This window comes from Dama dama, chromosome 26 (genome assembly GCF_033118175.1).
Source record: "Dama dama isolate Ldn47 chromosome 26, ASM3311817v1, whole genome shotgun sequence".
In the NCBI taxonomy this organism is placed as follows: Eukaryota; Metazoa; Chordata; class Mammalia; order Artiodactyla; family Cervidae; genus Dama; species Dama dama.
Window position 1 is genome coordinate 29352077 of NC_083706.1, and position 15156 is coordinate 29367232.

The 15156-nt window shown below is 40.7% G+C and overlaps 1 protein-coding gene across 4 annotated transcripts in view; it reads right to left on the reverse strand.

Moving 5' to 3' along the window:
* The window catches only part of MAP7 (microtubule associated protein 7), a 175755-nt gene that overhangs the window by 62438 nt on the left and 98161 nt on the right, over nt 1–15156 (reverse strand). The gene's annotated exons all lie outside the window — the stretch shown is intronic.

Consider the following 15156-nt stretch of genomic DNA (forward strand, 5'->3'; position numbering starts at 1 on the left):
TGGAATCAGCTTTGCCGTCTCTCCTCCAATCTCTCCCCAAATTTGATTCAGTAGTAAGTTCTTTCAGCTCTACCTTAAAAAATCATCACCTCTATCACCACCTTTCTGATCCTCTCTTCCCTGTGTGACTGGAATGTCCTCTTAACCAGTCTACCAGATCCTACCACTGATTTTCAGTCTCTGCTCATCTCAGCAGCCAGGGTGATCCCATTAAATCATAAGTCATGCCACTCCTCTAACAGCCACCGTCCCACTCAGAGAAAAATTCAAGGGCTGTCCATGCCTACAGGGTACTATGTGGTCTGGCCTTTACCTTGTACCACTTGACCTCTTAATTACTCTGCTCAGATCTTGCATACTGACTGCATCCATCTCAGAGCCTTTGCATGTACCTGAAATGTTCTTCTCCGAGATGTTAACATGGGTCTGTCCTTCACTTCCACTGAGTCTCTGCTCAAATGTGATACTAGAGTCCTTCTGATCTATCTAAAATAGCACCTGCGTCGCTCATCTCTCCTCCTGACTCTGCCTTGTTTGTGGTCCTTATCCCCTGACACATTGCACACTTATTATCTCCTCCACTAGGCTGAGGGAAATGGAGAATAACTAGAAAATGAGATTCAGTTGTTTAGGGTTTTTGAACCTGAAAGAGTGTGACAGTTACACTTCAGGAAGACTAACTTTAAAAATGGTACCCCAGATGTACTTTAAAAAGTTATTAAATTTGCTAAACCTTTCCCTTTAAGCTCTGAACAAAGAATACACCAAATTTTTATGGATGCCTCTCAATTACATATGGCATTAGCTAGCAGAGGAAACCACAGACTGAACAGCAGAAAGCATCCTATGCCGTATTTTTAACACTGTTTAAGTGCCCAGTTTCAAACAATTTGTTGGCTTTAAATAACAGGTTCAAACATAAACACTGGTTGCTATAACACTCTCATCCCACATGCCAAAAACAAGTTGCTAGTTATCACTATGTGGCAGGTAAAGGCCACACTACTTCGTATTGGCCTACAGCCTCACAATTTTAGAAGCAGCCCCTAAAGATCAAAAATCAACTTAATTGGAACTCTGGTGCTCAATATGGATAGAACAACTTTCTCCCATCTTTTGTAAGGTATTCTCAAAACTGCTCATAAAGAAGATGAACAGAAAGGAGTGCACACAGATTGGGAATATTGTGATTATTTTCTTTTTATTATACAGCCACCTCTAGCACATAGCAAATAAAGCCTTAAACTAGTAAGCTGTTTAAGCGATCTTCTATTTATCATTTTTACTTAACTGAAAGATAATTAGGACTATTTGTTTAGACTGTATTTCATATGCATTCATTTCTTTCTTACCTTAGCATATTTGACATAATTTAATCTGTCTCTGTTGATTATCTGCAATGTCCCTAGGCCCAGACAACAGATATCAATCATAGCTAAATATTATGTTACAGTAGACCATGGAGGAGATTCAAAAGAAGACATATTCAGTGCAAGTGACTTTTCCAAATAATTCCTGAGTAATCCCTCTCCCCCCATTTTTGGTTGTAATTTTCTTTGTCTTGAAATTCAAATGTGATATATAAATTTCAATTAAACTGAAAGTTTGGAGGTCTGGTTACCTGAATTCCAATTTACCTATCAATATATCTGATTTTTATTAGACCCAGTTGAGTTGGATCTATCTGCCCACTTTCTTATCATCTGGATCTCACGAATTCATTTCTATCACAAAATCCTTCTGAGTCCTATTCATAACAAAACAAATTTAAAATTGATCTTAAAATGTGTTATGTTCCTATAAAACCGATAAGCTAAATTTAGTAAAATAAAGGTAAATTTGAAAGTCAGTCTGTTTAAGCCCAGATTATGTGTGTGTGCTCAGTCGCTCAGTTCTGTCTGACTCTTTGTGACCCCATGGACTGTAGCCCGCCAGGCTCCTCTGTCCCTGGACTTCTCCAGGTCAGAATACTGGAGTGGGTAGCCATTCCCTTCTCCAGGAGATCTTCCTGGCTCAGGGATGGAACTGGTGTCTCTTGCGTCTCCTGCATTGCAGGCAGATTCTTTATCCTCTGAGCCACCAGAGAAGCCTCTGTGAGCCCTGCTACTTACTGAGTGACTGTCAGAGTTTCTTGACTTCTCTGAGTAGGTAATATGAGGGTGAAATGGCCTAACTCAGAGGGTCATTGGGAGGATTAGTTGAAAAGATCTATGGTTAAGAATCTATTATAGAGCATGGCCCACAGGAGGTGTTTAGCAAACATTCAGCCCTCTTCTCTCAGCATTTATGCTCTTCCTCAAGGTCCCGGGCCTCCCACGCTCCCAGGTGGAGAGCTGTGTGTTGAGGTCGTAGTGGAGGCGGTGAGCACTTTGGAGTCAGCTGACCAGGCTCTTCCAGTTATGAGCTGTGAACCCACAGCACATCACTCAACCTCTCAGTCATAATTTCTCCATCTGCAGTGCGGGAAAACACTTTCAGGGTTGTGAAAATTAAATGAGGCTGCCAGGTCCACTGCAAGGCTCAATAAAAGGTGGCAGGTATTTTTGGCTCTCCCCCTAGTCCTGCACCAATGTGGGAAAGCAGGTTTCTAGTTAGTTCCTCTGGGCTTTGCTTGCTTAACGCTAACAGGGAAAGCAAACTTATGTCAAGTTGGTGACAGCAGACCTAGGGAGCAGAGCCTGGCTCTGCTGCTGGCTTCAGAGGTTTGCAGCCCAGCTACAAGCACACCTCCTGGGGGCGACAGGAAGGTAGGACTTATGTTTCCTGACTTAATCATCAGTTTTTCTGGGGCTTAGAGAGATGACAGTTTTCTGAGATGTAATACCTTTCAAGTTGCCAAAAGGAAGGATAAATCTTCAAAAAAGAAAAAAATTCACTCACAATAGCAGGAAAATAGTAGCTTCTGAGAGGGTTGGTGTTTTGTTCCCCAGCCCCCCGCCAAACAAATGGCAGGGAATTTCGCTGTTTGAGAACAGAATGAAAATAGGAATTTATCCATTTTAAGATTTCCAACATTTAAAAATCTGGAAATCCTAGGTAACTAGCAGGTAGGATCACATACACACTTTTAAAAATTACCATTAAAATCCTAGTTTTAAAATGACCCAGATGACATTTCCAGTATTATTTATTTGAATCTCTTTCATTTTTCAGAAAAGAAAACTGAGCCATATACTATGACGCTCAACAAGACATTGCCGGCCTTATGAAATTTTTATTGATCTTCCTGCTAGCTTGAAAGCTTTATTCCATTAGCATCACATGTAAAAGTGTTAAAGAGAAGAGGAAGGATGGAGAGAAGCACCCTTGTGGTCTGGGACTGTCTCTAAATCACTCTGCAATAGAAGATGCAGGCAGCAGACCTTCAGAGCTTTCATTTAGTAAAAAATTCTGCAGCTTCAGGAAGTGCCACAAATGTGTGTTTACAATCGACCTCCTCTATGACTCACTACTAATACACTCCTTGCAAGGTCTTTCTATGAAGGACATGGGGTTCTCTCTGCTTTCTGTCTAAGTTTCGCTATAGGGGCTGGTTGAAGTGCCTTCTCTCATGTGATGAAGATAACTGGTCCAACAAATGCTTAATTGAGTCAAATGTTTACTCTTATAAGACATTTATGACTACAACTTTAGGGACCATGTTGAGCTTAAACTCAATCACAGGTGGTCTTAACTCCCACAAAAATAATGTATTTCTGTCACTGTTTTAAATCAAGTATGGCATATGGGCTGGGAAAGAGCAAAACTTTAGCCCTGCTCAGTATGGGTTGGACTTTGTAGAATCAAGTCCCCAGGCTACACACATACCTTTGGGGAGTAAACCAGAAGACAGAACCAGAGGCTGAACTGCACACAATTTTTTTTTTGTAGTAAAAAATGGGTGAACATTGCAACTTCATATGTCTCATAGAGTCAATCTACCTGGGCAGAAAGAAAAGTTAACATTCCAGGCTTGCCAGTGTGTTCTCGGAAAGGTCTGATTTTGCTTTATGTCTTTCTCCTATGATAAATCTTAGGCACAAGTATGACTATATGTTAAGCTGAGTCCTTCACAGTGAATCACAGAACCTGAATCACAAGTAGCTTATATGAAAATCAGACTACAGAATACAACTATGACAACTAAAGAACGTTACTGGTTTAAAATCACAACATCTAAAGATTAAAGAGAACTCCTGGGAGATTCTCAGGTAATTCAGAGTGTTTCACCTAATGTTCTACTGTATGAAATCCTTTTGCTTATTTACTTGACAGTTAAAATTTATTCTAAAAGAGCTGCCAGGAATATTGTAACACTTAAGTCATTGCTATTAAATGTTTTATCTAACATTATCTATAAAACTTGCATTAGAATAAGAAAGTCATAATGCAATCTCATAACTTCTAATGACTTTTCTGATTATTCCACAAGGAGAGAGCTTTTCAGTTTAAATTCCTCCTAATTGTTTGTGAAGTTGTGCAGGAATGATCAAAGCTCATGGGAGTCAGCACTAGAGAAACCTAGGTTTAATTTTCTACTTTATTTCAGTTTTCTTCACATTTATTCAGTCGATACCCTACTCCGTGGGACACCTTGTGCTCAGTATTGGGAAAATCTTAAGTGAACAATACATCTTTTCTACAACTTTTTCCTTTTCCAGACGTCTAATTCTAGGGAGCTTTGGTTTCCCCCAGTAATTCCTCTCCTTGCAGAAATATTCTCCCCCATTATGGCCTAAAGCACAATCTTGACCTCAGTCACTTTCCAGTCTGGATTTATAAATATGCTTTGCATTTATAAAGTCTTCCACCCCCAGGGAATATACGCTCATGTATCTCTGCTATCACTTGAAACATGTCAAAAGTTGAACTAACCGTCCTCACAAAATGAGCCAATCTGGTCTCCTTCTTACTGTCAATGGAACCACAGTATTCCCAGACTCAGAAATGTTACATAATGTTTTCAGTAAAAATTTACAGACACTTCTATGGGCTGGCCACTGTGCCATGCGCTAAGAATACAAAGACTGTAGGACCTAGCATCACGACATTGTACGTGACATGGTAATCAAGACCATCCCCAAGAAAAAGAAACGCAGAAAGGCAAAATGGTTGTCTGAGGAGGTCTTCCAAATAGCTGAGAAAAAAAGAGAAGTGAAAGGCAAAGGAGAAAAGGAAAGATATACCTATCAGAATGCAGAGTTCCAAAGAATAGTAAGGAGAGATAAGAAAGCCTTCTTCGGTGATCAATGCAAACAAATAGAAGAAAACAATAGAATGGGAAAGACTAGAGATCTCTTCAAGAAAATTAGAGATACCAAGGGAATATTTCATGCAAAGATGGGCTCAATGAAGGACAGAAATGATACGGGCCTAACAAAAGCAGAAGATATTAAGAAGAGGTGGCAAGAATACACAGAACTATACAAAAAAGATCTTAATGATTCAGATAACCACGACAGTGTGATCCCTAACCTACAGCCACACATCCTGGAGTGTGAAGTCAACTGGGCCTTAGGAAGCATCACTATGAACAAAGTTAGGGGAGGTGATGGAATTCCAGCTGAGCTATTTCAAATCCTAAAAGATGATGCTGTTAAAGTGCTGCACTCAATACGCCAGCATATTTGTAAAACTCGGCAGTGGCCACAAGACTGGAAAAGGTCAGTTTTCATTCCAATCCCAAAGAAAGGTAACGCCAAAGAATGTTCAAACTACTGCACCATTGCACTCATCTCACACGCTAGCAAAGTAATGCTCAAAATTCTCCAAGCCAGGCTTCAACAGCAAGTAACTGAGAACTTCCAGATATTCAAGCTGGATTTAGAAAAGGCAGAGGAACCAGAGATCAAATTGCCAACATCCACCACATCACTGAAAAAGCAAGAGAGTTCCAGAAAAACATCTACTTCTGCTTTACTGACTACACCAAAGCCTTTGACTGTGTGGATCACAATAAACTTTGGAAAATTCTGAAAGACATGGCAATACCAGACCACCTTACCTGCCTCCTGAGAAATTTGTATGCAGGCCAAGAAGCAACAGTTAGTACTAGACATGGAACAACAGACTGGTTCCAAGTTGGGAAAGGAGTATGTCAATGTAACATCAAAGCTGTATATTGTCACCCTGCTTATTTAACTTATACGCAGAGTGCATCATACGAAATGCTGGGTTGGATGAAGCACCAGCTGGAATCAAGATTGCTGGGAGAAATATCAATAACCTCAGCTATGCAGATGACACCACCCTTATGGCAGAAAGAGAAGAACTAAAGAGCCTCTTGATGAAAGTGAAAAAGGAGAGTGAAAAAGCTGGCTTAAAACTCAATATTCAAAAAACAAAGATCATGGCATCCAGTCCCATTACCTCAAGGCAAATAGATGGGGAAACAATGGAAACAGTGACAGACTTTATTTTCTTGGGCTCCAAAATCACTGCAGATAGTGACTCCAGCTATGAAATTAAAATACGCTTGCTCCTTGGGAGAAAAGTTATGACCAACCTAGACAACATATTAAAAAACAGAGGCATTACTTTGCCAACAAAGGTCAATCTAGTCAAAGCTATGGTTTTTCCAGTAGTCCTCTATGGATGTGAGAGTTGGACTATAAAGAAAGCTGAGCACCAAAGAATTGACGCTTTTGAACTGTGGTGTTGGAGAAGACTCTTCAGAGTCCCTTGGACTGCAAGCTGAATATTCATTGGAAAGACTGAGGCTGAAGCTGAAAGTGCAATAGTTTGGCCACCTGATATGAAGAGCTGACTCATTAGAAAAGACCCTGATGCTGGGAAAGATTGAAGGCTGGAGGAGAAGGGGAAAACAGAGGATGAGATAGTTGGATGGCATCACCGACTCAATGGACATGAGTTTGAGCAAGCTCCGGGAGTTGGTGATAGACAGGGAAGCCTGGTGTGCTGCAGTCCATGGGGTCACAAAGTCAGACATGACTGAGCATCTGAACTGAACTGAGGACATAGCACCTACCTGCAAGATCCTCATTGGTGGAGACAATATGCAAATATAGGGATTTACAACAAAAGACCAAATGAGTTTTCAAAAATCGATACACTACAGAGGACTAGTAACCAAATAAATGATACAGTGTTATAGGGAATCAGAGGTGGGAGGCCTTACTACAGAGGGTAGTAGAGATGGGAATGTCACTGAATAAAGATTTTGACCAATGGAGAGAAAATGGATACGTGAGGGGGATGCTGAGAATCCTCCTGGCGAGGGCAGGGCATGTGCAAAAATACCGAGGCACACAAACAAGAGTGCACCAAGGGACTGTCCCATCAGGCCGGGGGTGTAGGAAGGCAGGCAGGTGAAAATAAGACCAACAGCCCGAGGTCAGCGCCCCCTCAAGTTCCAAGAGCTTGGAATTTGTGATGAAGGCAACGGGAAGTCACAAGAGTGCCAGATGGCACTTCCAGCTGTGAGCTAATCTAGCTTCACCAGATTCTGGGTAAATGAAAGGCAAGGCCCCACAAGCCCGCTGGAAATGTATTCAAAAAGGTTGTCATCTTAATAAAAAGGAAATCCAACTAAAACCACATCTTAAGAACTCCACTTTCTGCACAATTTAATAATTATGCAGATGTTCCCACTTTCCCTTAACCTGTACCAAGAGATGACTATTTAACTATCAAGGGAGGAAAGTGCCATGAGTGAGTGTGTTTTGAAACTTCTGTCTGTAGCTGAAGCATCAGGGAGCCGAGGACGAGCAGGGTCAGTGTGGCTGTCCTCGTGGGAGCCGGGACAGGGGGGCGGACTGCACAGGGACCCTGCGTGGGTGCTCCAGGTCTCCCCGGCTTCAGACCCTGCAGGAAATGGAGACCCAGCCACAAGCTCCAGGAAGCAAGAGCAGTGAGCAGGAAGAGGAAGTAGAGACTGGAGGAACAGGGCCTGGCTGGGAAACAGGTGCGGTGTTTTTGAAGGTGATACACAGGCAGGTGATGTGGGTAGCTGCTGATGAGTATCTTTATTCTTTCATTGGCAAAACTAAGAAGCAGTCACTTCACTATGCAAACTTACAGGTACTGCACCATGGCGACATATGTAACTAGAGATGCTAAGAAACAGTGCAGTCTGATTTACCCTTCTGCACCAGAACAGACCCACTTTGTGGCATGCTGCGACATCTGGTCACGTTCAAATCGACGCAACAATAAGAACAATGAACCATTTATCCAGCACTCTTGCTCACTTCTTGTTGCAAAAACAAATGCAATTAAATGAGAACATTTGACGATAATGTGTATCTGGGACATACACTGCATCCTCCTTATTCATATTGACAGAAATGACTCAATTAAGACTTACTTTTTTTTTTGCACTTCACACATTCCAAATAGAACAAAAACTAATGACTCAGCAGCCCCACTAGACTACATTAGAGGCTTGTAAGACCCTGTGGAGGTTTTAAAATTTAGAGGGAGCTCATCCAGCAACAATGAATAGTGATTGAAAATCCCTTTCTGATAATTTATTTTTCATTATGAAGAAATGAAGTTATGACAGTTATGAAAAATGATATTCATCCAAAAAACAAAGAAATCTGTCCAATACTGAGATAATACAAATCCAATGTAGAGACACTGATTTTTCAAATATCAATATAAACCAAACACTGTGTGAAGTTATGTGATGTATGGGAACAGAATCCACCGAAAACATCACTCATCTACAAAACTGAAAATAAGGCATGAAGAATGGAACAGACACATGTTGGTGTTTATTAACAGTTTGTAATCAATCAACTTCCAGAAAGAAACTTCAGTTGCACTGAAGTGTTGTCTACAACAAGATAAAATACCAACATAATCTTTTCTATAAAAATCCATTTCGTTTGCCAAAGTACACAATAGGAAAGATATAAATATTATTTAAATAATTGCAACAGATAATTCTACCAGGTTACCAAGATATTTTTAAGGGATAAGGAGTAAGCTACTTGTTTACTCCAAAGAGTTGATGTCTAATCACAGACATCATACTTAAATTCTCAGGTGGCTCAGTGGTAAAGAATCCACCTGCCAAGCAGGAGACTCAGGTTCGATCCCTGGGCCAGGAAGATCCCTTGGAGGAGGAGATGGCAACCAACTCCAGTATCCTTGCCTGGGAAATCCCATGGACAGAGGAGCCTGGCGGGCTACAGTCTATGGTGTTGCAAAGAGTCAGAAATGACTAAGCAACTGAACACACACACACACACACACATAGACATCATATTCTGACCTTGAAGAACCATAGATGCTCTCCAAGTAAGGGGAGTGACAGGCTAATTTAGTCTTTGACGCTTGGCCAGGTGCTTCCAGAACTACGATAATTTCTACCAAACCCGAGGAACTTGAGGGCAAGGATGGTGCCTTCATCTTTATCAGCTCTGTACCTTTAGTATTTAGCCCACCATCTGGCATAGAATTGACACTGAATAAAACGCCTGAGAAGGAAACAAGAGAGCAAGAAATTGAAGATAGTGTACCCCAAACAAACTGTGGCAAAAGCCCAAGAAGAGAAAGTATTAATGACAAGTAAAAAGGATACATTTGCTCACTTTTTGAAGGCGGCTAAGATGGTGAAAAAGTGAAAGTCGCGTATTCTGTCTGACTCTTTGAGACTTCTCCTGGCCAGAATACTGGAGTGGGTAGCCATTCCCTTCTCCAGGGGATCTTCCCAACCCAGGTCTGAACTCAGGTCTCCCACATCACAGGCAGATTCTTTACCAGCTGAGCCACGAGGGAAGCCCAAGAACACTGGAGTGGGTAGCCTATCCCTTCTCCAGCAGATATGGTAGAAAAAAGGTGACCAAGAGAACTGTCAGATCACAGTTACATCACTCCGTGTCAGAAATCAAAAACTAACGTAATTCTAGGATGGTGCTGACAATGTGTTAGGCAAGACTCAAAATCAAATGACTGTTTTGGCAGCCACATAATAGAAAGGTTTGCTCAGTACCACTTGTAGTGAGGGCTTCCCTTGTGGCTCAGCTGGTAAAGAATCCACCTGCAATGCAGGAGACCTGGGTTTGATCCCTGGGTTGGGAAGATCCCCTGGAGAGGGGAAAGGCTACCCACTAGAGTATTCTGGCCTGGAGAATTCCATGGACTGTACAGTCCATGGTGTCACAAAGAGCCAGACACGACTGAGCGACTTTCCCTTAAATAGCAACCCACTCCAGTATTCTTGCCTGGAGAATCCCACGGACAGAGGAGCCTGGTAGGCTACAGTCCATGGGGACTCGGGAGTTGGGCACGATTTAATGACTTAACCACCACCATCACTTAATAGTGAATATCTGGGGAACAGAGGGTCAATCTCCAACAGTATACCACCTATACTGCCTGGGACAAAGCCTGAGTACAGTCTCTGGCTGGAAACATCGGACACTCCGTGCAACAGGCATTTCATCTTTGAGAGTTTTGTGAACTCCAGTCTTTTTTCCAAAGCAACTTAATAGATATGTTTTGATAATCTGTTTGTTAAAAAGCCAAAAAAAAAAAAAAATAAAAATAAAAAATCTATCTTAGCTGAAATGAAAAGCATTTCAGAAAAGCACATGTTCCATGTATTTTGTGGAAATGACTGAGAATTATTTCTCAAGCTGTTTTGTTTATCACCAAAAGCAGCTTCTTGATTTGTGTTACAAAGTCCTCCTGATACATTTAGCCAACAGAAGTAAACACTCACTACACACTTTAAATTCCACCCGAGAGGCTTTTATTTAAAAGTCAACAAAAGATAAACAAAAGCCTTCCTCCAGCCGGATGGAGGCAACACTGTAATCAACAGAGAAAATGCTGTATTTTTCACCTGTATTAATATAACCAGATTAAAAGATAAGGCTTTTCATCCCTGTGGGTGACGTATTTTCCTGGCGATATTTACTAGTCACAGTGCAAGCCGTTTCACAAATGATCTTTGACCTGTAATATGAATAACGTTTATGATTAAGCAAAGTACAGGGCAAAATATAGAAAAAGGGTGAAAACCCTAACCATACTGTTTTCCAGTATCACTGAGAAATGGTAAATTACAGATTGCAGTTAATTGTCTAAATTTCAACAGCTGGATAGGGAGCTGATCAAATTAGATCCAATTCAATTAAATTTGGTGTGTAATTAAAAGCAACTGTTTAAATAATTTATGAAAGAAAAATAATTAGAACTCGACTTTATTTTACTCCCCTTAATTAAAGTCACCAACTGAAAGAAGCTGTTTTTACTTTTAACAGGATTATAACTTAACTTGAAAGAAAACTAAAATGGCTAATGCCAGAGTTTTAAAAAATGCTTTTTTGGCCACAAAACAGAAAAGATTTTGTACTTAAATATAAAGTAAAATTATCAAGGTAGTAAGTGTACAATTCTTAGAAAGAGTCCCAAATAAGCAGTAGATTTAGTTTTAAATATCAGTTTTGCAAAGAAATGTGAAAGTAATTTTAATCCTGTATTAGTTGAATAAATGAGTAATCTGTTCTTCCCATATACACATGGTTGCAGAATATTAATCATTAATCATTCCTCCTCTACAGAAGATAGTAAAATACTTAACTTTAAACTTTTTTATGTTAACATTGGCAAACTCAATAGGAATGAATGGTAAATAGTGAAATGTTAAAAGTTATTCCAATTCATTTCAGGTAACTACTGAACATTTAACTTAAAGGTTGTTTTAAAATGACTGGCTAGGGGGAGGAGCCAAGATGGCAGAGGAACAGGACGGGGAGACCACTTTCTCCCCTACAAATTCATCGAAAGAACAATTGAACACTGAGCAAACTTCATAAAATGACTGGCCAACCTAGTCTCACCATGCTGTCTGATGCTGATGCTGTAGTCATTTCTACATTTGTGTGTTACGAATAGTTTTTCTTCTCTCCTTGGATCACCAGTCTCGCCATCTCTCCAACTATTTAATCCATCTTACTATTTTTTTTTAAACAGTCTTTATTTTTGAGAGTTTTAGGTTTACCTAAAAATTGTGCAGAAAGTTTAGAGAACTCCCACGTACCCTCTGCCTCTACACAGACACACTTTCTCCCGCCATCAACCTCCTTCACTGAGTGGGACATTTGTTTCAATGATGAACCTACACTGACACCTCATCATCACCTGAAGTCTATAGTTCACATTAATGTTCATTGCTTGGTGTTGTTTTGGGCTTTGAAAAATGTATAACGTCATGTATCCACCATTATGGTATCATACGGAATCCAGACCATTTTTCACAGTCCAGCTCAAGTCTCTTTTTCCTAAAATCTCTTCTAGTTATCCTACCTTCAACACATTTCTTGCTGTGACTTTTGCTCACTCCAAGGCTGCCCCACATTATGGAGCATTTGACTTCATTGTATCTTATGTGACTTTTAGAATGTTTATTTTCAAAAGTTCTAAATACTGATAATCTCATGAGAGGCAAGGCAAAAACTATGCTTTATCGTTTAATAAACTGGGGGAAATGCTTGATACACTATTTCTTGTGTGGAAATTCATAGTGCCAGCTTGCACAGGGAAGGCTCTGTACAGATCTGTGCTGGTTATCCAAGAAAGATACATTCTCTGATGCTTCTTTCTAATGGAACCCTGATTGGCCGCAAAGCACAGCTCTGGCTGGAAAGCAGAAAACTGAAATTGCTGGTGGGGTTTGTGAAAGCTCCTAGACGAGAAGCAGACCTGGTGGGTCTGCTCCTCTCCTGTCTTTTTCTTTCTGCCTTGAATCTCGCTGTGATGTTCAAAGTAGAGCATCCATTCACCTTACAACCAGAAGGCAATGATGACAAAGAGGTGATGGGAATAACAGAAACGTGACCCTGCCATTTTTAAGCTGCTGAACAAGTATTAGCATGTTTGCTGTTGGCAAGAAAACAAACCAAAAACCTAATTTGTTTAAGTCACTTTATTTTCTAGATCTTGTATTCACAATGAAAAGCTATCCTTAGCCTGAAGTGAAAATACATTGCGCCTTGAAAGAAAAGCTATGACAAACCTAGACAGTGTATTAAAAAGCAGAGGCATCATTTCGCCAACAAATGGCTATACAGTCAAAGCTATGATTTTTCCAGTAGTCATACAGGGATGTGAGAGGTGGACCATAAAGGCTGAGTGGTGAAGAACTGATGCTTTTAAATCACCGTGCTGGAGAAGACTCTTGAGAGTCTCTTGGACTGCAAGGTGACCAAACGAGTCAATCCTAAAAGAAATCAACCCTGAATGTTCATTGGAAGGACTGATGCTGAAGCTGAAGCTCCAATACTTTGGCCACCTGACATGAAGAGTTGATTCACTGGAAAAGACCTTGATGCTGGCAAAGACTGGAGGCCAAAGGAGAAAGGGGTGGCAGAGGATGAGATGGTTGGATGGCATCACTGACTCCATGGACATGGATCTGAGCAAGGTCTGGGAGACAGTGGAGGACAGGGAAACCTGATGTGCTGCAGTTCATGGGGCGGCAGAGTTGGACGTGACTTAGTGACTGAATAACAACCGCCGCCACCTGATAGGGTTTTCACTACAGAATGAAGGCCAAGAGCTTAGCTTCCAAATAGCTTCTAAAATTGGGCCCCAGCCCAACCTGCTGGCTTCCACTTCCTCCACTTCTCAACTATCACCTCCTTGGAGCTCAGTCAGATATCACTGAGGGCTGAAGCGGGTGCTCCAAGCTGGCTTAGAAGGTGGGTGAGATTCAGAAAAGGCAGAGGATTTCATTTAGGTGGGGATAATAAAAGGCTCCAAAGGACAGTGAGGAGCCAGAAAGGGGGAAAAAAAAAGGGCACACAGAGCTAGGTGGTGGTTAGATGATAAAAATATCTCATGCGCGATGTCTCAGAGAAGGGCTTTTCATTCAAGGTGTTCAAGAGCAGACTTGACACTGGGGAGCCTGTACATGCTGCATGTTTCAGCATCGCCTTCATCTGATGCATCGTGACTTACTCCAATTTCTTCCAGAAGTCAGAAAGCAAAACAGGGGCTGGTTTAGCATACTAAAAAAGATTTGCATTTAGATTTGAAAAATAGCAGTAGGAAAAAAAAATGAGCAAAGATGCCAGATCAGTCTTTTTTAAACTTATTTATTTATTTGGCTGTGTTGGGTCTTAGTTCCAGCATGCAGGATCTTTAGTTGTGGCATGTGGGATCTAGTTCCCTGACCAAGGATCAAACCCCCTGCATTGGGAGCACAGAGTTTTAGCCACTGGACTACCAGGGAAGTCCCCAGATCAGGTGGTTTTAATAACATCATTTGTGATAGAAATCATAGGAATTCCAACTTAGAAGACAGTATTTCTGAAAAGAATGTGAAGGTTTCCCCCAGAACAAACTTGGTCATCTGGAATAGCTCTTGGTAACTCCTAGCCACAATTCTACTTTTTCTCACCAGCTGTTGATAGTATCCTAAGGCCCTCTGTATGACTGCTTACACTGCACGGAAGCACTCAAAGGTTGGCTCAGGGACTAAGTTACATTTATAGAACTGTTGAGAGAGAAGCTATCAGAGTGGGTATTAATCATACACTTGCCTATAAAAGGAAATAAAAAGTTTCAATTGAATTAGTATATTTTAAAAAATAGCATTTACTAGCTTTTCTATACAATATAAAGACTATGGAGGTACAAATTTGAAAGGTCCATAATCCCACTACCTGAATCACCCATTTATTCTTTTTATGTTAAAAAGAAATGTCTCTTCTATGGTTAGCAAAGTCAAATTGTACATAAAAGTTGTAAATTAAAAATAGAAGCCCCTTCCTTTCCCCTCCTCTCTCTCTGGAAAAAAATGTCTATGTGCATATTTGTATTTACATTTAATTTATTCAAAACATCACGATACTTACTTTTCTGTTGAATTTTTTAACCTCAGCCTACTTTTCAAGTTCCTTCTTTAACTGCACTGCATTTCATCATTTCCAACACATGACTGAAGTAATTAAATAACAGTAATTCCCTGTCTTGCTTTCTAACTTCAAGTTATCTGAATCTTCCTGCTTGAGTATAATTTATCTTCAACACCAGCACCTGATCTCTTGCCTCTGGCGTTGGTAAATTCATCTTTTGCAATTTAGGCCTTTCTGTTCTCGCCAGTCTGGATTCTACTGAGAAGGCAACCAACTGCCGAGGAGGAGGACTACCGAGAAAACTCCAATGCAACTTGACTTTCCTGGGAGAAAGGGGAAAGCC